The 23,515-nt window shown below is 43.5% G+C and overlaps 1 non-coding gene across 1 annotated transcript; it reads left to right on the top strand.

The window, feature by feature from the left end:
• The first annotated feature begins 21,467 nt into the window (after positions 1–21,467).
• On the top strand, positions 21,468–21,540 carry trnaa-agc (transfer RNA alanine (anticodon AGC)). Its single transcript has one exon. It is a non-coding gene; the product is annotated as a tRNA-Ala (tRNA).
• Positions 21,541–23,515: the final 1,975 nt, after the last annotated feature.

The raw sequence follows: 23,515 nt of genomic DNA, 5'->3' as shown, positions 1-23,515 counted from the left end.
TACAGTCCATATTTTTATCTTATGCTGACCATAAGAGATACTCCGTTTAACAGGGCGCCATTGTGCACTTTGATTGATACTTCACCTCGATCACACCTCACACTCCCAACACCTCCGTATAAGAAACAGTTTGGATGGCAATCAATACTTTGCTGATTTGAGCAAACAGATGTAAACCAGCAATGCGAAAAAGCACTTCTCAGGAACGAAGGATTTTTAGTGAAGAGGCCAAAACAAACAACTCCATAAATTCTGGTAGCGGTGGGATTCGTACCCACATACCCGCTAATGACGTACTTTAAAATCTGACACGTGAAGCAGATAAGCCACGCTCGCAAATGGCCGCTTGCTGAGTTCGGCTGAAAAAGGTGATCGAACTGAAACGTTCCCTCTGGTTCTTTCTCCACAGGCGCTGCCTGAGCTGCTGAGTGTTTCCAGCATTTTCTGTTTTCATCTTTATGATTTCACAACGGCTGTTTTCCTGAAAACACTTAATTTGACTCAAGGACGCAGTTCCAAGCAGAACTTTCTTCTGCTCTTCACATATGAAAGATGGCACTTTACTTTCCTGCTCAAGCGCTTTAAAGTCTGCCGTTTCCGAACAAAATCCCACCCGGGCTTTCAAAGGACCTTTCACTCAAGGCCAACCTCCTATAATCGACAATTTCTCGCCACTGCCGCTCTTTTTATTTCTCCTCATTCTCTTTCAATCGTACATTTCCACAGACCTTTTAAGATCAAGTGGAACATTTCCGACCTGACTGCACCACCCAGATTGCTCAAAGTACACCTGTCAGCCGTCATTCGCAGCTATGCAGCACCGCCCGTCTCTCACGCACACGAATTGCTCAGGGAAAAGCGCCAACGACCATGAAAACAAAACCCAGTTCTTCAGTTAACATCCCCCGTGTCACAAGAGAACCTAAGAAAGTTTCATGGAGAAGTTTGCCGCTGTCCTTCCGAATGCCAGCCCTGCTTTCTTAATGCTTGTCTCTGGAGCAGTCACGCAGATCAAAATGTATCGACTGGTTTCAAGGCAGAAATGAATATTGGTACGAACGGGACATGTGCCGTTAAAACTCTCCCAATCCTCAGACTTGCTACTATTCTTCGCAATATTATAAGCCTCTTCTTTTAATCTAATACTTTCCTTAACTTCTTTAGTTAGCCACGGATGGATCACTTTTCCGGTGGAGTTTTTATTTCTCAATGGAATGTTTATGCGTTCAAAATACTGAAATGTTTCTTTAAATGTTTGCCATTGCTTATCTACCATCATACTTTTAAATCTAATTTCCTAATCTACCTCTCCGACTCGCCCCTCATACCTATGTAATTGGCTTTATTTAAGGTTAAGACAATAGATTCGGACGTAAGTATGTCACCCTCAAATTAACGAAAAATTCTATCATATTATGATCACTCTTTCCAGAGGATCCTTGACTATGAGATTACTAATTAACCCTGTCTCATTGCACGATACAATATCCAAATTAGCCTGTTCCCTGGTTGGCATATTGTTCTGGAAAACTGTCTCAAATGCATTCCATGAACGCCTACTTTGCCAGTTTGATTTGCCCAGCCGATATTAAAGTTCCCCCGGATTATTGCAGTACCTTAGTCAAGGAAGCTCATATGATTCCTTGACTAATACTCTATCCAGCGGCATAGCTACGGTTAGAGGGCCTATAAACTGCTCACACCACTGTTGTCTGCCCCTTGTTATTTCTTATCTCCATCCATACTAAATCTATTTCCTGATCTTTCGAGCCAAGATCCTTTCTCACGACTGCTTTTATGTTATCCTTTATTACCAGTGCTACAGCTCCCCCGCCACCACCCCCACCACCACCCCACCCCGACCCCCGACCAACACTTTTCCATTCTGCCTGTCTTTCTGAAACGTCAAGTACCCTGGAATATTTAGTTCCCAACCTTGGTCACCTTGCAAACACGTCTCTGTAACGGCTATTAGGTCAAACCCGTTTATCTCTATTTGTGCAACTAGTTCGTCTATTCTGTTACGAATGTTTCATGCATTCAGACCAAGAGCCTTTAATTTTAACTTTTTACCATTATTACCTGCTTTGCACTTATTCGCTGGTGCACTATTTCCATTAAAATCCCTGTCTCCAGTACTGGTGCCAATGCCCCATGAATTGAAACCACTTCTTCCCACACCATTCTTTGAGCCATTTCACTCTCTGGTCTATTTGACCATATTCCAATTTACACGTGGCTCAGGTAGTCATCCAGCACAGACTGGCGGTGGAACCTGGGCCGCTTCTGCTGAGTGGCTCAGTAACACATCGGGTGAATTCAGGCAACTCATGTAATACATTTGGGGAGAGCAAACAAGCAAAGGAATACACAATAAATCGAAGGATACTGAGAGGTTTACAGGAAGAAAGCTACCTTGGAGTGTACGATCACAGATCTCTGAAGGTAGCAAGATAGGCAGGAAAGATGGTTAAAAATGCATTCGGGATACTTTCCTTTATTAGCCGAGGCATAGATTATATGAGCAGGGAGGTTATGCGAGAACTGTATAAAACATTGGTTAGGGCACAGCTTGAGTGCTGCGTACAATTCTGGTCGCCACATTACAGCAACAACATGATTGCACGAGAGAGGGTACAGGGGAGATTGACGAGGATGTTGCCGGCGCTGGAAAATTTTAGCTATTAGAAAAGATTGGATAGGCTGGGGATGTTCTCTTTGGAACGAAAGAGGCTGAGGGGAGATTTAATTGAGGTATATAAAATTATGAGGTGCCTAAATAGAGATGATGGGGAGGACCTATTATGCTTAGTAGAGGTGTCAGTGAGCAGGAGACATTGATTTGAAGTAATTGGTAGAAGTATTTGAGGGGAGCTGAGGAGAACTTTTTTCATCCGGGGGTGGTGGGGGTCTGGAACTCGCTGCCTGAAACGGTGGTAGAGGCAGAAACCCTCAACTCATTTAAAAAGTGCTTGGATGTACACTGTAAGTGCCGTAACTTACAGGGCTATGGACCAAGTGCTGGAAAGTGGGAGTAAGCTGGATAGTGCTTTTTCGGCCACGGGCACGATGGGCCGAATGGACCCTTCTGTGCCGTAATTCCTATGATTCTATGAATGTATGAACTCCACACGAGAGTCGAACCTGACCCTTCCTGCTCTATGTGGGATCAAGTACCACACCAGATGAGAACAGCTGACACAGCACAGGACAAGGATGGGATCTGGGCCATTCCTGCTCTGGAACTGATCCTGAGCTTTTCCTGTTCTGTGTGGCTCAGCTCCACTCCGGGTGAGACCAGGTACCACAATACAGGAAACTGGGCTTTTCCTATTCTCTGTGAGGCCCAGTACCAATCCGAGTAAAATGAACTAACAAACCTAAAGCCTGGGAAGCAACCTGAGCCCATCCCGCTCTGTGTGGCTCAATAACACAATAGTTGAGATCCGCTAACTCGGCTCAGGTTGGGGACTGAGCCTCGGCCTTTCCAGGTTTCTGTGGGGCTTAGTTTCACTTTGGGTTGGAACAGGTAACACAGCACAGAACCGAGTATGACGGAGGGAGAAAAATACACGTGTTATGTGCTGTATCATTTTATAAATGCATCAGTGTATTTCTCTCTACACTGTCAGCTTTAAGTGTTTATAAAATGTGTAATTTTGTAATTGTTATTTTGGATCAAACAGACGGGGTCGGTGCGCGGAGGTTTTGTTGGTGATTTCCGTTTCCCACCCCTTTATGGATTGAAAAGAGGAAATAACTAAACTTATTGAATTCTTGGAAGAAATAACATAAAGAGTAGACAAGGGTAATGCAGTAGATGTAATATGTTTGGATATTTCGAAGGCCTTCGATAACGTACCGCATTGTAGACTCTTGTCTAATGTTAGAGCATGTGGATTCAGAGGACAGGTAGCAGAATGGATAGCGAGCTAACAATCGGGTTTAGGGTAGCTACTCAGACTGGCCAAAGATGTGAATTGCTGTTCCACAAGAATCGGTGCTGGAACCACTGTTCACAATTTACATTAACGATTGGGATTCGGGAATTCGTACAATTTCAAAATTTGCAGACGACACAAAACTGGGGGGTTTCGTTAATACAAAGGAAGAATGCGTCAAAATGCAAGAGGACTTTAATAAACTTCCAGAATGTGCGTGCAATTGACAAACAAATTTCAGGATCGATTAGTTGTGCATTTTGGAATGAAGAATAAGGAGGCCACAAACTGCTTGGATAGTAAGAGTCTAAACAAAATAGAGAAGCAAAGGGACCTAGGGGTACAGATACACAAATCACTAAAAAGTAGTGACACGGGCTAATAAGGCCAGAAGCACCAGGGTTAATTTCTGGAGGGATAGAATTGAAAAGCAAAGAAATTATGTTAAACTTGTATAGAACCTTGGTTAGACAGCACTTGGCGTATCATGCACAGTTCTGGTCTCCATATTATGAAAAGGTTGTAAAGGCTTTGGAGAGGAGACAAACAAGATTCACAAGGATGATACCAGAACTGAGAGGATATTCATATTAGGAAAGGCTGAACAGGCTGGGGCTCTTTTCTTTTGAAAAGCGAAGGCTGAGGTGATCTGATAGAAGTCTTTAAGAAAAAGATAGGGTTTAGTACGGCAGACGTAGAGAAAATGCATCCAATTGTGGGGGAATCCAAAATTCGAGGTCATAAATATGAAATAGTCGTTAATAACTCCAAGAGGGAATTCAGGAGAAACTGCTTTACCCAAACAGTGATAAGAGAATTAGCTACAAAGGAACAGGGAGAGCCGGAGCGTGACAGACAGAAACAGATACGTAGTGAAACAAAGAACGAAATGGTCATTTTTTGGGCTACAGATGTACAATGCAAAGATTCCTTTGAACAGTTGCATTGAAGTCAATGGAAATAAAAATCACTGTAGATGTAGAACGGGCTGCCGATTCGCTATCACCCGTTTTACAGTATAGCACAAAATCAAAATTATCCCCAGAGAGTACATACAGAAAGCACTGAATAATTTAAAAACTAATTATTATCAGCCTGGAGAAACATTTCTTCACTAAAAGGGTTGTGAATCTTTCGAATTCTCTACCCCAGAGGGCAGTGGATCATGTATCGTTGAATATATTCAAGACTAAGATTGATAGATTTTTGGACACTAAGGGAATTAACGATATGAGGATAGGGTGGGAAAGTGTAATTAAAGTAAAAGATTAGCTATGATCTTATTGAATGACGGAGCAGGCTCGAGAAGCCATCTGATCGACTGCTGCTCCTATTTTTTATTTTCTTCTGTTGGGCCGAATTAAGTCATTTGTATAACAGGAAGTGTAAGGGCCGGTTTCCATTCCTTAAAGGACTTTAATGATCCAGGTGCGTTTTTGCTGCAACATTTGAACCCTGAATTAAAATTCGACACTGGAAGGACTCGAACTCACAACCTTAAAATGCCCTTTTAACAATTATCCAGAAGTCCAGATTCAGCAGATTGATACCAGGGCACAACCAACTGATCAAACCGTGCCTTCTCCTTGTCTGTTACTGCAGAGGGGCAGCTGTTGGCTCCACCCCACGGGCTCAGCTTGTTCTCCAAACCATAAACCAGCTTCCCCTCAATTCCCAGGTTTATCAATAAATCGACAAAGAAAAGTCGAATAAAGCGATGGATTCCGCTCACTGATCGATAATAAAACTCACATCTCCTGCTCTTTTTATCTTCCAAACATTCACATCCATTTGGCTCAGTATTTATTTCTCTGTGTCTTATTCTGTTCGCGCTTTTCCTTATATTGTATTTAAATTGCGAACGACGGAATATATGAACACGTCTTATAAAATACCGTCTGTCGCAGAAGGCGATAAAACCCACGACTCAATCGTTATAAACACCGCGCACCAACCAATAGAACAACATTATCTTCAACTGGGCTGTTCCTCACCTGCTCCGTATATCTACCCTGTTCTGCTTTCTTACCCCAATTACTTAGACCTTATCGACCGTGGGCCCCCTCATTTCCCGTCTCACTCTCGCCATCTCTCCACCCAATACCCATTCGCCCCCTCCCTATTCGCCCCTTCCCCATTCGTTCGCTCCCCATTCACCTCTTCCCCATTCGCCTCCTTACCCATTCGTTCCCTCCCCATTCGCCTTTACACCATTCGCCCTCTTCCTCTTTTCCCCTTCCCCATTCGTTCGCTCCCCATTCGTCCCTTCCCCATTTGCCCTCTTCCTCTTTTTCCCTTGCCCATTCGCCCCTTCCCCATTCGCCCATTCCCCATTCGCTCTCTTCCTCTTTCCCCTTCCCCATTCACCCCTTCCCCATTCATCTCTTCCTCATTCTCTCCCTTCCCCATTCGTTCCTTTGCCATTCGTCCCCTTCCTCTTTCGCCTCTTTACAAACCTCCCGGTTGAACAGCACCTTCCATCAGTTCCACCGCTCCAATGCCATTAATGTAACAGGAAAATATTCTCAACCTGACTTTTCCGGACAGTGAACGTTACATTAAGATAAGTTTAAGTTCAAAGAAGATTAATTCCCTCTAAGCACGGGGTGAGCAGGTCTCCGTGTTCAGGCTGAGAGTCAAGTGTGGTTTCTCCAGCTTTGTTCAGAGGGTGACAGACGTGTACCTTTGGCCATCAGGTGTACATGTGAATTTATTTCGTTTTGGTGCAGGCTGGTCGACCCACTTGTAGTTGGATGTAAAGTGTAAGATGGAGCGGGCTGTTAAGTCTCGATGAAGCAAACATGTTACTCACTGCTTGTTAAGGTGAGAGATCCGGAGTAGGTTAAATGAATGTTCCTGTTAAATCTCTGTCTGCACTAAATAAAAGGTTTCCACTAAACGGGATTGCAAACTTTCTTAATATGGCACGGGCTAGAGTATAACACAGAGACAGCAGACCAGAGAGGAAATTAAACCCCTGAAATATGAAGTACAGTAAAGGGATGGGCAATAAATGCCGGCCTTGCCAGCGACGCCCACATCCCGTGAACGAATATTAAAAAAAATTAAAAATGGAGCGAAGTTATTTACTTCGAAATAATATTTATGGAGATGGAGAGATCGATCACTCTGAGGGAAAGCTGCGCCGGTCATTACCTGTAGAAAATGCAAACACACTTTTATTACATAAATCTGAATAAAATTAGGTTGGATCTTAATGTAGTTCTGAAATGTGATTCAGCTTATATATCTTTTTCATCATTTTTTTTATAACCTGAAACAATAACAATATTTGTAACAATAAAAGAAAACGGGGGAGGGGGGGGCAGTGCTGCGGGACCCTGTCCAATTTAGTAACACAACAGAAGGGTAAGAGTATATTGTGATTTATTACAAAATACAGCAGGTCACTGGGAAATTTACACATTTTCCCGAACAGTTGGGAAAACTCATGCAGTAAGTAATGGGCAGGGTCAGTTATACTGGACTGAGTGACTTTATTGTGCAGCCTCCATGCATCAACTTTACAATTGTCAAAATTAAACGTGAGAGTGTTACCCCAGAAAAAAACATTAACTGTCTCGCCTGTTTCATCTGCTGCTGTTCTGCCAGTCAGCACTCACATACTCCAGGCTGATAATAATGAGTTGTTAAATTATTCAGTGCTTTCTGTATGTACTCTCTGGGGATAATTTTGATTTTGTGCTGTACTGTAAAACGGGAGATAGCGAATCGGCAGCCCGTTCTACATCTATAGTGATTTTTATTTCCATTGACTTCAATGCAACTGTTAAAAGGAATCTTTGCATTGTACATCTGTAGCCCAAAAAATGACCACTTCGTTCTTTGTTTCACTACGTATCTGTTTCTGTCTGTCATGCTCAGGCTCTCCCTCTTCCTTTGTATCTAATTCTCCTTGCTTGACTTTTTCTGACTATATCACTGCTTCTTTCTCTCTGTCATTTTTCTGTGTGTCCGACTTCTTATATCTGTGATTTCTCTCTGTGTCTCTGCCTCTTCCTCCTCCTCTCTCTGCTCTCTGTTTTATTTTCTCTCCCTTTCCCAATCCATTTCTTTATTTCCCCCCATCTCTCACTCACACTCCATCGAACTTTGTCTCTGCTCCTCAGTATATTTCTCCATCTGTGTACGCGTCTCTACCCCTTTCCCCTCTCACTCACACATACTCACCGTCTCTTTTAATGTTAATCTGTGTTATTCATTTCCGGACTCTCTTTAATGTATTAATGTTACTGTTTCGTATGTGCGTGCGCTCTCTGCCTTTCTTTCACTTTTCTCTTTCACTTTCTCTTTTCTCTGCCTCCGACTTTCTTTCTTTCTCTCTTGCTTTCTCTTCCTGTCTATCTTTTTTCTCTGTCTGAATGTCTCTCCGTCTGCGAGTTTCTTTATCTATATCTCTCGCCCTCTGTCTCGTTGTGTTTTTATTAGTCTTCCACGTGTTTTTCTTTCTTTACCTTGTTATTTTTGTCTATGACTCTCTGCCCCTTTTTAATCTTTAGTACTGTCTCTCATTTTCTGTTGATCGATCTGTCTTCCGACCTTTCCCTTCTGTAGCCGTTTCTAGCTGTTTTCCTTCTCTCTGTTTTTGACTTGTCCTCTCTCTCAGTTCCCCCTCAGTCTGCCGCTTGCTGTGTCTTTGCCTCAGTAACCAAAGCTTCATTCCCCTTTCTCACGTTATCTCTCTCTCGCTTCTTTCTCTCTCACTGTCACTTTCCAAGTGCAGCTGAAGGGAATACTATGGGTGGAAGTTGTACAGTAAAAGATCCAGAAGGTTTATTTCTCTCTGTCTCTCTATTTTATGTTTCTCCCTTACTTTACAAAAAATAATCAAAAATGCTAATCGAATGTTAGCCTTTGTCTCAAGGGGGCTGGAATAGAAAGTGGTAGAAGTTAGAACGACATAATCATAGAATGCACAGAGGGAGGCCACTTGGCCAATCGTGCCTGCTACGGCAATTTGAACGACCGATCCAATTAGACCAGCTTCCCTGCCCTTTCCCCATCGTCCTGAAAAAGTTCCCCTTCAAGTATTATCCAATTCTCTTTTGAAAGTTATTGTTGAATCTGCTACCACTACCTTCAAGGCCGTACATTTCAGATCATAACAGCTCGCTGTGTGAAAAAAAAAAACATCTCTCCTCATTTCGCCTCTGCTTCCTTTGCTAACTAACACCAATTTGTCAACTCTGGTTACTGACCCATCTGTCTCTGGAAACGGTTTCTCCTTATTTACTCTATCAAAGCTCTGCATGATTTTGAACACTTCTATTACATCTCCTCTTATCCTTCTCTATTTTAAGGAGAACAACCCCAACTTCTCCAGTCTCTCCACATAACTGAAGCCCCACATCTCTGGCACCATTCTAATAAATTTCTGCAACCTCTAAAAGGCACTGACATCTTTCCTAAAGTGCTGTGCCCAAATTTGGAAGCAATTAAATAGCTGGGGCTAAATATTAATTTATAACGGTTTAGCCTAACTTCCTTGCTTTTGCACTCTATGCTTATATTTATAAATCCAAAGATCCCGTATGCTACAGTTGTCTAAAGCTCAGGTAAGACTGCATCTGGAGTATTGCTTTCAGTTCTGGGCACCGCACCTCAGGAAGGATATGTTGGCCTCGGATGGAGTGCAGTCCAGATTCACCAGAATGATGCCAGGTCTAAAATGGTTAAATGATGAGAACACATTGAATAGACGAAGCTTGTATTCCTTTGATTATAGAAAATTAAGCGGTGATCTAATTCAGGGCATTAAGAGGCACGGAACCAAGACATGATCTAATTGAATTGCAGAACAGGATTGTTGGGCTGAATTGCCCACTCCTGTTTCCATTTTCCTATGTTCTCTCCGTCCTTTCTTTCTTGGTTTGTCTTTCTCCGTTTCACGCTCTCCCTCTTTCTCTGTGCTTCTCTCTTTCTTTCTCATTGTTTAACTCCCTTTGTTTCTCACTTACTTTGTTCTTCTTTCCCCTTTGCTCCTATCTGTCTCTCTATATATTGTATGTTTTCTCTCTCTCCTGTCTCTCTCTCTCTCTCCCTGTTTCTCTCTCTCTCTCTCTCTCTCTCTCTCTCACTCTACCCTTCTCTCTCTCCATTTTGGTGGAGTGCACCTTGTTCTGATCAGGCCCACGGCTGTGACTGTGATTGGCCAGTGTGCCCATTTTGATTTAGGTGCAGGTCGGCCATTTAGTTGAAGTCCAGCTGAGCTCTTTAGTGCCGCCTTTTTGAGGAACAATTCATGTGTCTGCAGAGCAATTCCTGCCTCAATTGGTCAGATTATCAACATAATATGTCAGAACCAGACTGGCTTTGTGCTGCTAATATAAGATGTACTTTCCGTCCTGGGGAAGTTTAGGGGATGGACTGTGAAATGGGATTTAGTTCTAGTGCTTGAAACCCTTCAGCTCTTTTTATGATTTCACTAATTTAACAATTAGATTGAGTGGGTATGTCACGATGTTCTTCAGTTCCTCTCTGAATTTAGTCTGGGTCAGGACATAAATACAAGTGTTTGTGCAGGAACTGAGAAGTTGCAACATTCCAGTTGTGGATTGTACGATATAAACAGAGTCAGTGTAGGAATAATAGTAACGACTGTCTGCAATTCGCAGATAAATGTTATACACAACCCGGCCCACCCATAACAATATAAAACTGCCCGATATACTGAAGAGTAAAATGATGGATTTCTTTCTGTTCTCCATCTCTGGATCCTTGTGATTCTCTCCATTACTGCGGCCACGGAGTCCCCTGCGAACTCGACTGGACACTAAAATGCGCCTTACCGTCAGAACATTGAGCAGCAAAATCAGAATGAACGGAGCACAAGGGGTTAAAATGCGGTGAAACATGTCAAATGCGGCCCATGCGGGGGAAGTAAAGAAAATCGTTTTCAGGATACAAAACCAGGGAACATTGTCGACGATCTTTTCAGGTTCATATGGAAAGTACCAGGGCACACACTCCAAACAGCTCAGCACACTCACTGTTCCGAGAACGACAGCCGCCGTTTTCTCCGTGCAATATTTTGTTTTCATCTTCTCACAACAAATGGCCACAAATCGATCAAAGGTGAAAGCGACTGTGAGCCAGACAGAAATTTCTATGGTTGCAAAAACCAGGAAGTAAATGAGACTGCACACTGGAGTAATGTCCAGGAATGAAAATGAGAAATAATTCCAACCAATCCGCCTCAATATCACATCAGAGACAACGACCAGGAGATCGGCCACTGCCATTCCTATCAGGTAGCGACTGATACATTTGGAAAGACCGCACTTTCCTCGGGACAGGATCACAATCGCCATCAAGTTAACTGTAAGAGAGAGGAAAGAATGCAGAGAAATTACTGATCTGACCTGGAGCCAAAGCAGCAGCTTGAGAGGATGTGGGGAGAAATTTCCAGCTTTGTTGCTGCATGAAACGTTGGAAAGTGATTCATTGACTTGGGCAGCGTTTTCGAACAGAGAGATGTTTTAAACACAATGATCAATAATGAATCGGGAGATCGATACAGAAAGTGAGTAAAGTGAGAACCGGATCCACTGGAAGGGCTGAGTGAGGACGCAGTGCCGGTGGGGACGGGAGAAGGGGTTTTACCGAGCGGGAATTCACCGTATTAAGGCTGGATTTGGGCTTCAGATGGGCGGGTACGAGAACGAAGGTGAGGGGACAGGTGGAGGTGCAGCTGGTTTATTGATTTGGATTAAGAGAGCTGACAGGGGCTGGCACTAAATCGGAAAGGCAGCTGGAGACCGAGCCAGTGAGTGAGATTGGGAGGGAGACAAGGAAAAGGCGGAGCTGGAGGGGAATCAGGATCAGATGGTTTACTAAAGTGGATCAACTGAAGCAACGGATGTGGAGACAGAGGATTCAATGCAGTGGGCGGAGAGACTGGGATTCACAGGGAGAGACTGCAGCAGAATGTTGGAGGTATTCTAATCTATAGGCCCCAGAAGCACAACGCAATCAATAAATTAACCTGTTCATGTCTGTGGTTATTGGTGTCAGGGAACAGCTCGTGAGGTACATAATGTGTGCAATAAATTTACTTTGCACGTTCAATTAAAATTAAATTAAAATATATTGAGTAAATCACCTCGTTATTTATTGAATTAAGCTGACACATAACTTTTAGAATACAGTACCTAATAGTTTATTGCGATCAAGAAATCACTGATTCTATTCTTTAAATACTTTCAGTAAGGCCTTCGATAAAGTCCCCCACAGGAAACTGGTCAAGAAGGTACGAGCCCATGGAATCCAGGGTACCTTGGCACTTTGGATACAAAACTGGCTTAGTGGCAGAAGGCAGAGGGTGATGGTCGAAAGTTGTTTTTGTGACTGGAAGCCTGTGGCCAGTGGGGTACCACAGGGATCGGTGCTGGGTCCCTTGCTGTTTGTGGTCTACATTAATGACTTGGATATGAATGTAAAAGGTATGATCAGTAAGTTCGCTGATGATACAAAAATTGGTAGGGTGGTAAATAGCGAGGAGGATAGCCTCAGTCTGCAGGACGATATAGATGGGTTGGTCAGATGGGCGGAACAGTGGCAAATGGAATTTAACCCTGAAAAGTGCGAGGTGATGCACTTTGGAGGGACTAACAAGGCAAGGGAATACACAATGAATGGGAGGACCCTAGGCAAGACAGAGGGTCAGAGGGATCTTGGTGTGCAAGTTCACAGATCCCTGAAGGCGGCGGAACAGGTAGATAAGGTGGTAAAGAAGGCATATGGGATACTTGCCTTTATTAGCCGAGGCATAGAATATAAGAACAAGGAGGTTATGATGGAGCTGTATAAAACACTGGTTAGGCCACAGCTGGAGTACTGTGTGCAGTTCTGGTCGCCACACTACAGGAAGGATGTGATCGCTTTGGAGAGGGTGCAGAGGAGATTCACCAGGATGTTACCAGGGCTGGAGCGCTTCAGCTATGAAGAGAGACTGGGAAGTGTGGGTTTGTTTTCCTTGGAGCAGAGGAGGCTGAGGGGGGACATGATTGAGGTGTACAAAATTATGAGGGGCACAGATAGGATGGATACTAAGGAGCTTTTTCCCTTCGTTGAGGGTTCTATAACAAGGGGACATAGATTCAAGGTAAAAGGCGGGAGGTTTAGAGGGGATTTGAGAAAGAACCTTTTCACCCAGAGGGTGGTTGGAGTCTGGAACTCACTGCCTGAAAGGGTTGTGGAGGCAAGAACCCTCACAACATTCAAGAAGCATTTGGATGAGCACTTGAAATGCCATAGCATACAAGGCTACGGACCAAATGCTGGAATATGGGATTAGAGTAGACAGGGCTTGATGGCCGGCGCGGACACGATGGGCCGAAGGGCCTCTATCCGTGCTGTATAACTCTATGACTCTATGACATTTCAATTATGTTTGTGTATTTATTCAGTAAATAAGTAAAAGGAACATTCACTTAAACAGACTGAGGATCTGATAGCCATAAACACAGCCGGCGAGAGTACATTGAAACTCTCACAATCTGACAACATCCTAACAACACCTTCAAGTAACATTTCCTCCTCATAATTGTGCTGGAAATTTCAGCAGTTCATTCCATGAATTGTTTACACCGCTGCCGCTCTCTGTCTCTCTCTCTCTCTCTCTGCCTGTTATCTCTCTCTCTTTCCTCGCGTTCCATCTCCCCTCTCTCGCTTTGCTTCTCAGTCGCTTTCTCTATCGCTCCTCTCTTGCTCTCCGCACTGTTTGTACTCTCTTTCTCAATGCCCCTTTTCAAATCCGATGAAATCCTATCATCCTGCGCCTGCATTCTGCTCACCAGCACCGTGTTCCAACGATCCTATTTTTAGTGTCAATTTATAAAATGCTGAAGCCTCTGTGAATAGTTAAATGCTGCTACAGATCACCCAAGTCTCCACCTGTTCACCTACGCTGTTCACTTCCTCTATATTGCATGGAATAAACAGAATGGATCGCCTCTTCCAGACAGATCTCACAATAATTGAAATTTCTTCTCCTGTAATTATCAAATACAGTGATAGGGAGCGGCATTGTTCAAAGAATAAAAGGCCAACGTTATCACTACGACTTATAATCTACAGATAAATCGAAGTACTCCAGATTCGAACAGATACAGTGCAAACTGATACAACATAACGTCAAAACATTTCATTTCACAATGCAGTCCAGTGACAGCCAATCAATCCATCGAAAGTGAAGCAGAGAATGAGATGTGAAAGAGTCAGCAGCAAACTCAGTTCAGTAGCCAGACATCTGAGGCAACGTCAGACACAAACATAATCGAATAATATTTCATAATAGTGATAATCAATAAATACATTGAAATCCCAGTTGAACTGAAGCATGTTCTGGGGAGAGCTGACGTTGCGATGCCTCCTTGTAACACTGAGACCGTGAGCCGTCTCATGATCAATCACTGAAAACACATTAATGAAAAAAATATTCCAAGACACTTTAGATCCACAATATTAAACTGTTAACCGCTCCCAATGGTCTGATACCAGCTCTTACCCCTGATAGATGATTCCAATACATTCAGCACAGATAATATTCCAGCAACAATGCCAGGCTTGATACAAAAAAGCAAAATACTGCGGGTGCTCGAAATCTGAAATAAAAACAGAAAATGCTGGAGTAGCTCAGCAGGTCAGGCAGCATATGTGGAGACAGAAACATAGTTAATGTTTCAAGTCGAAGAACTTTCATCACAACTGATCATTACAAATAATAATGCAATTGCTACAAGACAGAAAGAGCACTCGCTTAGGACATTTCATCATTCAACTGATAGAACAGAAGAGGCGGCTGTGTAAAAGATGCAGGGAGAAATAAAATACCAAGTACAGCAGCAGATCTGATACCGATATACAACATTAACAGCTGGAGATAATCGCTTACCAGAAGTTCCAATGGCTGCAAGAACAAGATAGTAAATGTCTTCGATCTGATAGATTACTGGGTATTCCATTTCTGTGAGAAGCAGTGACTTCTGTTGGCCTAAACCCAGAGCTCCGGCAGACACTCTGAGCTGATCCATTCCAACAAGCCTTGATTTATACAGGGCATAAGTCTCCCCTCACAAGGTGAAGCCTCTGATCATTACTGCTAGTTACAGTCACTTGAACAAACACATTACATCAGCAGCTTTGACTCCAATATTAATTATGTGCTGCATATAACACAAACATCTCAAAGCCTAGGAGATTATCTTAATCAGCCTTCTCTCGGGAATAAGACTAAAGGCTGTACACATACAGGACTGATCCCACAATAATGAACAGCTTCATTCTCAGTTTTCATACAGTTGTATTGAACATGTGCAATTCCCCCAAATCATTTATAAATTTTACCGATTTCTCCGCAGTGTGGAATTAATCCAAGGTCACAAGCAGACATGTTTCACTCTGTTCCGGTAGTTTACCAGTTAAAATATAAATTTTGAGTGTCTGACAGGAGGACAGTTGAAGGCCACGTTCCGGATTCCAGCCGACAATTTACTGTAGATGATAAAAGGGGAAGGTCACTGAACGTGCCCCAATGAGATTCCTCTCTCCGCTATTTTACTGCAGATATTCTACATGGCTGCAGTGAAATTGGTCCCGTGTAACACCCAGCTAAGCACATGACCCAATTTTACCTCCATCGCAAAGGCGCCGTGATTCCCTCACTCGCCTTCATTTCATACTCAGCCCATTGCCATTGACACCCTCAACGATGCCTCTGTCCCCTCCAGACTCCCTTTCTCCAATGCGTTCCTGGCCGGCCTACCATGACCTCCTTATTCAATGAACACTGGCCTCTTTTGGTGGGACTACCCTCGCTTGGTTACACTCACCAATCTCATCATAGCCAGGAGAAGCTTTTCTTCCCACCCTATTATCCTTATCTTTGGTGATTTAAAAGGTTCAATCCTTGGCTCCCTCCTCTTCCTCATCTCCATCCTGCCCTTTGGTGATGTAGACTACAGATAACGACCAGCTTTCAAATGTACACTGACAAAACCACCACCGCTCTTGACCCTTCCAATGTCTTTGTGTTGTCAGACCCACATTCTGTTATAGATTAGCCTCAATTTCCGCAAGATAAAAACTGGGAACTCATGATCTTTCGCCCCATAATATCAATACCCTTGGCACGGATTCCATCCCTACTCTTGTACTTTCATTGGTGAGAAGCTCCCAAATCAGCCAAGCCCTCACTGATCTGCATTGGATTGCTGTCTCCTAAGCCTGCAGTTTATTTTTATTCTTTCTTACACTTAAATCCACCAGGGCCTCCCCACCCCTATCTCTGTAACCTCCTCCAGCCCTACAATCCCTTCCAAGCGTTCTGCTATTCACCCCCTGGCCGCCTGTGCATCCGCAGTATATTTGCCCTACTTTTGACAGTCGTGCCTTCAGCCATATTTACACTCCAGAATGCCCTCCCTCAGCCACTCGATCTCCCTCTCCTGCTTTCAGTCAGCCGTGGCTCAGTGGTAGCAGTCTCACCTCTGAGATAGAAGGTTGTGAGTTAAGTCCCACTCCAGACACTTGAGCATATAATCCAGCTGAGATTGCAGCGCAGTACTGATGGAGTGGTGCACTGTCGGAGGGTCAGTAATGTGGCAATGCTACACTGACGGGAGTGCCGACTTTCGAAGGACACGTTAAACCGAGGGCCCCATCGGGTCTCTCAGGTACATGTAAACGATCCCCCTGCACTATTCGAAAATAGTGCAGGTGAGTTTTCTCCGGTGCCCTGGCCAATATTTAACCCTCAAGCAATATTACTAAATCCGATTTTCTAGTCATTCATCTCATTGAGGTGTGGGACCTTGCTGCGTACACATTGGTTGCTGCGATTCCTACATTACCACAGTGACTACACTTCAAACTGTACTTCATTGACTCTTTTGGAATGTCCTGAGGTCTTGAAAGGCGCTATATAAAGGCAAGTTCTTTCCGCCTTTCAGTCCTTCCATGGAACCCAGCTCTTGCTTCAACCTTTTGTCATCCCTACTAATATCTCCTTCTGTGGCCGGAGCCCTATTTTGTCCTTCAGAGATCTAAATTCTACTCTTGAAAACCAATCTTTTCCCCTCCACCTTAACACTTAGGACAATAGGAATATAGAAAGATAGGAGCAATAGTCGGCCATTTAGCCCCTTGCGCCTGTTCAGACATTCAGTGAGATCATGGCTGATCTGTGACCTAACTCCTTTGACCCGCCTTAGCCCCATATCCCTTTGGTTAACAAAAATCTATCAATCTCAGATTTAAAATTAATAATTGATCTAGCATCAACTTGCGGAAGAGAGTTCCAAACTTCTACCAACCTTTGTTTCCTAACTTCACTCTCGAAAGTCCTGGCTGTAATTTTTAAGCTATGTCCCCTAGTCCTGGACTCCTCAACCAGCGGAGATAATTTATCTCTATCCAACCTTTCAGTCCCCGTTAATATCTTGAAAACTTTGATCAAATCACCCCATATCTTCTAAATTCCAGGGAATATAACCTTAGTTCGTATAATCTCTCCTCATAATTTAACGATTGGAGTCCATATGTCATTTTAGTAAATCTACACTGCACTCTCTCCAAGGTCAATATACCCTTCCTAAGGTGTGGTGCCCAGAACTGAAAACAATACTCCAGGTTTGGTCTAACCATTGTATAGCTGTAGCATTACTTCTATCCCCTTGTATTCTAGTCCTCTAGATAAAAAGACCAGCATTCCAGTCGGCATTTTGATTATTTCCTTTACCTGTCCATGACATTTTAATGATCTATGTACATGGGCCCGTAAGTCTCTTTCGACCTCCACTGTTTCAAACATTTCACCACCTAGAAAATACTCTGATCTCTCCTTTTTAGGTCCAAAGTGAAGGACCTCACACTTGCTTACATTGAAATCCATTTGCCACAGGTTCGCATATTGACTTAATCTATCAATATCTCTCTGTAATTTCATGGTTCCGTCTGCACTGCTTACTTGTATGCCCTTTACTCCACCATTAAACCCACTCTTTGACCAAAGTTTTCGCCAGTACTATTGATATCTTCTTATTCCTATGTGCCTGTTTGTCCACAAGCCTCTGTGAAGCCCCTTGGGATGGTTTTTCATGTTGCAGGTGGTCTGTGTAACATAGAAATATGGAAAATAGGAGCACGAGTAGGCCATTCGGCCCTTCGAGCCTGCTCCGCCATTCAATATGATCATGGCTGATCCTCTATCATAACAACATATTCCTGCGCTCTCCCCTATCCTTTGATGCCTTTTGTGTCCAGAAGTCTATCTATCTCCTTCTTAATATATTCAGTGACTTGGCCTACAAAGCCTTCTGAGGTAGAAAATTCCACAGGTTCACCACCCTCTGAGTGAATAAATTTCTCATCGTCTAAGTCCTAAATGTCCTACCCCGTACCCTGAGACTGTGACCCCGCGTTCTGGATCCCTCAGCCAGGGGAAACACCCTCCTGGCATCCAGTCTGTCTAGCCCTGTCAGAATGTTATATGTTTCAATGAGATTCCCTCTCATTCTTCTATAACTCGAGTGAATACAGGCCAAGTCGACCTAATCTCTCCAAGTACGACAGTCCTGCCATCCCAGGAATCAGTCTGGTGAACCTTCGCTGCACTCCCTCGATGCCAAGTGTATCCTTTCTTAGGTAACGTGACCAAATCTGCACACAGTGCTCAAGCTGTTGTCTCACTGCAGTAATTGTAAACAATTTTACAACACCAAGTTATCGTCCAACGATTTTATTTATAATCCCACAAGCTTTCGGGGGTTTTCCCCTTCCTCAGGCGGTGTGGAAGTCTGAGGAAGGGGAAAGCCCCCGAAAGCTTGTGGGATTAAAAATAAAATCGTTGGACTATAACTTGGTGTTGTAAAATTGTTTACAATTGTTAACCCCAGTCCATCACCGGCATCTCCACATCATCACTGCAGTAAGACATCCTTGCTCCTGTATTCAAATCCTCTTGCAATGAAGGGAACATATCATTTGCCTTCCTAACTGCTTGCTACACCTCCATGTTTGCTTTCAGTGACTGGTGTACAAGGACACCCAGGTCGCTTTGTACATTAACATTTCCCTATATATCACCATTTAAATAATACTCTGCCTTTCTGTTTTTCCTTCCGAAGTTGATAACTGCATCTGCCATATATTTGCCCACTCACTCAACTTGTCTAAATCGCCTTGAAGCCTCTTTGCAGCCTCCTCACAACTCACGATCCCACCTAGTTTTGTATCATCAGCAAAGTTGGAAACATTACATTTGGTTCCCTCATCCAAATCATTGATATAAATTGGAATCGCTGGGGCCCAAGCACTGATCCACGCGGTACCCCACTAGTCACTGCCTGTCACCACGAAAAGGACCCATTTATTCCTACTCTCTGTTTCCTGTCTGTTCACCAATTTTCAATCCATGCCAGTATATTACCGCCAATCCCCTGTGCTTTAATTTTGCACATTAACCTCTTATATGGGACTTTATCAAAGGCCTTCTGAAAATCCAAATAAACCAAATCCACTGGTTGTCCCTTATCTATTCTATCAGTTACATCCTCAAAAAACTCCAGTTGTTTTGTCAAACACGATTTCCCTTTCATAAATCCGTGTTGAATTTTTCTAATCACGTTGATATTTCCTAAGTGTCCTGTTATCATATCCTTTATAATAGACTCTAGCATTTTCCCTACGACTGATGTTAGGCTAACCGGCCCATATTCTCTCTCCCTCATTTCCTAAATAGTGGGGTTACATTTGCCACCCTCCAATGTGCAGGAACTGTTACATCATGTATAGAATTTTGGAAGACTGCAACTAATACATCCACTATTTCCACGGCTCCGTCTTTTAACACTCTGGGATGCAGATTATCAGTTCCTGGGCAGTTATCGGCTCTCAGTCCCGTTAATTTCTCCAGCACTATGTTTTACTAATACTAATTTCTTTTAATTCCTCCTTCCCACTAGTCCCATGGTTTCCCAGCATTTATGGGAAGTTATTTGTGCCTTCTTCTGTGAAGACAGAACCAAAGTATTTGTTTAATTGCTCTGCCATTTCCTTGTTCCCCATTACAAATTCTCCCGTTTCTAACTATAAGGGACCTACATTTGTCTTCACTAATCTTTTTCTTTTTACTTACTTGTAGAAACTTTTACAGTCCACTTATAAATTCCTTGCAAATTTACTCTCATACTCTATTTTTCCCCTCTTAATCAGACTCTTGTTCCTTAGCTGCTGAATTCTAAATTGCTCCCAATCCTCAGGATTACTACTTTTTCTGGCAACTTTATATGACTAAAAATAAGATAGATGAGTTAAGTAGTGCCCTCCGGGGTGTCCTAAGTCAGTAACAGGACGACCAATGTAGAGTAGGAGGAGGGGGAGACCATAACCACTGTCAAAGAAAATACAGGAGCTGGAGGAAAGATTAAAGCAGAAGAAAGGCATGATGTATGCCATAACAGACAACTTAAATTTCTCACGGGATAGAGAAATCAGTAATCCTTCATGGGAAGAGATAGACTTTAGAGAGCTAGTACAGACTGCCCGTCAGTAATCCTTCCCGGAGAGATAGACTTTAGAGAGCTAGTACAGGCTGCCCGTCAGTAATCCTTCCCGGAGAGATAGACTTTAGAGAGCTAGTACAGGCTGCCCGTCAGTAATCCTTCCCGGGGAAATAGACTTTGGAGAGCGAGTACAGGCTGCCCGTCAGTAATCCTTCCCGGAGAGATAGACTTTAGAGAGCTGGTGAAGGCTGCCGGTCAGTAATCCTTCCCGGAGAGATAGATTTTGGAGAGCGAGTACAGGCTGCCCGTCAGTAATCCTTCCCGGAGAGATAGACTTCAGAGAGCTAGTACAGGCTGCCCGTCAGTAATCCTTCCCGGAGAGATAGACTTTAGAGAGCTAGTGGAGGCTGTCCATCAGTAAACCTTTCCCGGGAGGGATAGACTTTAGAGAACGAGTACAGGCCGTTCAGCAGTAAACCTTTCCGAGGAGGGATAGACTTTAGAGAGCTAGTACAGGCTGTTCAACAGTAAACCTTTCCGGGGAGGGATAGACTTCAGAGAACGAGTACAGGCTGCCCGTCAGTAAGAGTACGACCGAGACAGGGAGCAGGAGGACCAGGGTCTGGAATCAGGACCTCATGAAAAATACCAAACTCCCCAAGCGGTGATGAGACCAATACGAGTAGCAAAAACAGATGGGGCAGGAGCTGAGCTGGGATTCTCTAATATCCCATAGAATGCCCCTCAATTACAGGCCTTGGCCACTAAAATCTCGTCAATTAAACACAAGATAGATCTGAGCATGAGTCTGGCGAGTGTAGATCAGACTGACGAGTTACATCCCATAAATGGATTGAAAAAAATATTAGGATTGCCTTCAGTCTGAAACAGAGAGTTACAGATTGATTAATGGCGATTGGAACCGGACCCGTCTCCCACATTGAGAGCATTTGGAGGCGGAAGCTATCTTCTAAGTTTTTCCTATACTAACCATCGCAATAGAGTTTCCGTAGTGTAGTGGTTATCACGTTCGCCTAGCACGCGAACGGTCCCCAGTGCAAAACTGGGCGGAAACATTTTCTAAAAGTTATCCACCAAAAGTCAATAAATTTATAAAAAAGCAAGAATTCACTCTGTGCTTAAATGTGAATAAAATACAACACCTCACAGAACCGGTATATTTTCCTTTCTCTGTCCAGTTCTACACACACTCAAACACTACACAGATACCGACAGTGTCTCCCACTCACTCCCGTTTCCTGTCCCGACGGTGCAGAAAGCCCCTCTCAAAGCTATACATTGCGACTGATTTCTGTTGATTTGTGAGAGATCATTAAAGGATCCTGCAGCGATGCCTCGGTTAATAATTACAATTCTAAACAACATTGCAGCCGCGGCAACAAACACATCGGTTTTTCGATGTTCGATGTTCCCCAGCTCCCGGATTGAGTGAGGCCACGACAGGCCGCCTATCCGGCTCCACTCTCTCCAATCACACGTTCCGAGCGGAAAGCAGCGAATGCCGCTTCAGACAGTGCATTGCTGCCCAACCCTGGGAAACAAGAATCTACCGAAGCTTTGACCACACATCGCAGGCATCGTCTGTCCCGCGGTTCTTGCTCCGCTGCAAAGACAGAACTTGCCCACTCTTTCAAAATTTACAGCCTGAACAGAGACTTCAACCCTGGAACCTCAGATCTCTCCCCGCTTTAAAATTCTGATGCTGTGCCGACTGAGCTACACAGGATCGCTTTAGAGAAACTTCCATTGTATAGATTCTTGGTAGGACTTTGAATTATCCCTCGTCGACCTCGAAAGATGGTGAGGATCCCTGTTATAAAATTCTCAGTAACGTGTTGAGGAGAATCCTTGTTTCTGTTGAACATGATGTAAGAAACATGGACAGTGAACTCGTGAGTTTACAATTTTTCTTGTTTGTGCCAAATGTTTTGTCATTCGTTAGCACCAATTAAAATAACACTTTACCCAATGTCTCAAAATCTAAACTTGTCCCACACGGGAGTTGGAAAAGGCCTCTCGACCTTTCAGCGTATTAACATCTGTAAGCTGAATAATTTCTCCCGTTGCACAGTGACAACAGGCAGAATATTTCCCTTCCAAATTTTCCACACACGAAACTTCCAACCGATAAATATCCGCTTAACGAAATGAAGAATTGTGTGTTTGGTTCATTAGATTTAAAGATATCGGACCGGCCCCTTTGCCTTAACGACTGCCGCAATAGCCCCCTCTCCCCCTATAAACAAGTAAACTCGCACCTGCTATTGAAAGACGGGAGGCCACAGGAACCTTAGTGTCCACATGGAAACACGAAGAAGTAAATGCGTTATGGAACATACCAGTTGTACCTTCAACTCCGGTCAAAATGTTCGTAGTAAAAGGTTTGACTATTTTAAATGAGGCTTGACCTGACAACATGGGCATTTCTGGAGCCGATAAAAATACCGCACGCTGACCAATTGTGCAACAAGATCGGCGCCTGATTGATAAAATCAGTGCTCCCGTCAAACATTGTCGATCTCTCAATTATCGCTTGGTGATTGTTCTCAAACAGATGCCTCCAATCAAGATGCGCTTCGTTGAACATCCGCAGTGACCTTTAAAAGCCGTGGAATCTGGGTTGTTACTGGTTAATTTATATCAGTGAGTGACCGATTTTAAACTAGCTGAGGGTCTAAACCTGAGGTAAGAGCCTGGGATATAGAAGAGATTCTACAATGTATCAAGTTATATTACACTGATTCCACCAACACTGTACATCACATCCCTTAAACATTGTTACCTGTTACTATATAAAACCGGTGAAGGTGGAAATTGAAAATATCTGAAAAAACTTTCATCATATCAAACTTAATTCTGATCATTATTATTATCCAATCATTGTACAGTCTGTTCCTTTTAAAAGACTTAATATTAAACCAGTCGCCTTCCCCGAGCGGCTCTGCGGATGTGATTTGCACCCGCTTCTGACTGACTTGGTGTTTGACGCACTCCGGTCAACAACAAACGGATAAGGCCGGATCCAGAAGA

Source organism: Heptranchias perlo, chromosome 20, assembly GCF_035084215.1.
Source record: "Heptranchias perlo isolate sHepPer1 chromosome 20, sHepPer1.hap1, whole genome shotgun sequence".
Taxonomy (NCBI): Eukaryota; Metazoa; Chordata; class Chondrichthyes; order Hexanchiformes; family Hexanchidae; genus Heptranchias; species Heptranchias perlo.
This window is presented reverse-complemented; position numbering and strand designations above follow the sequence as displayed.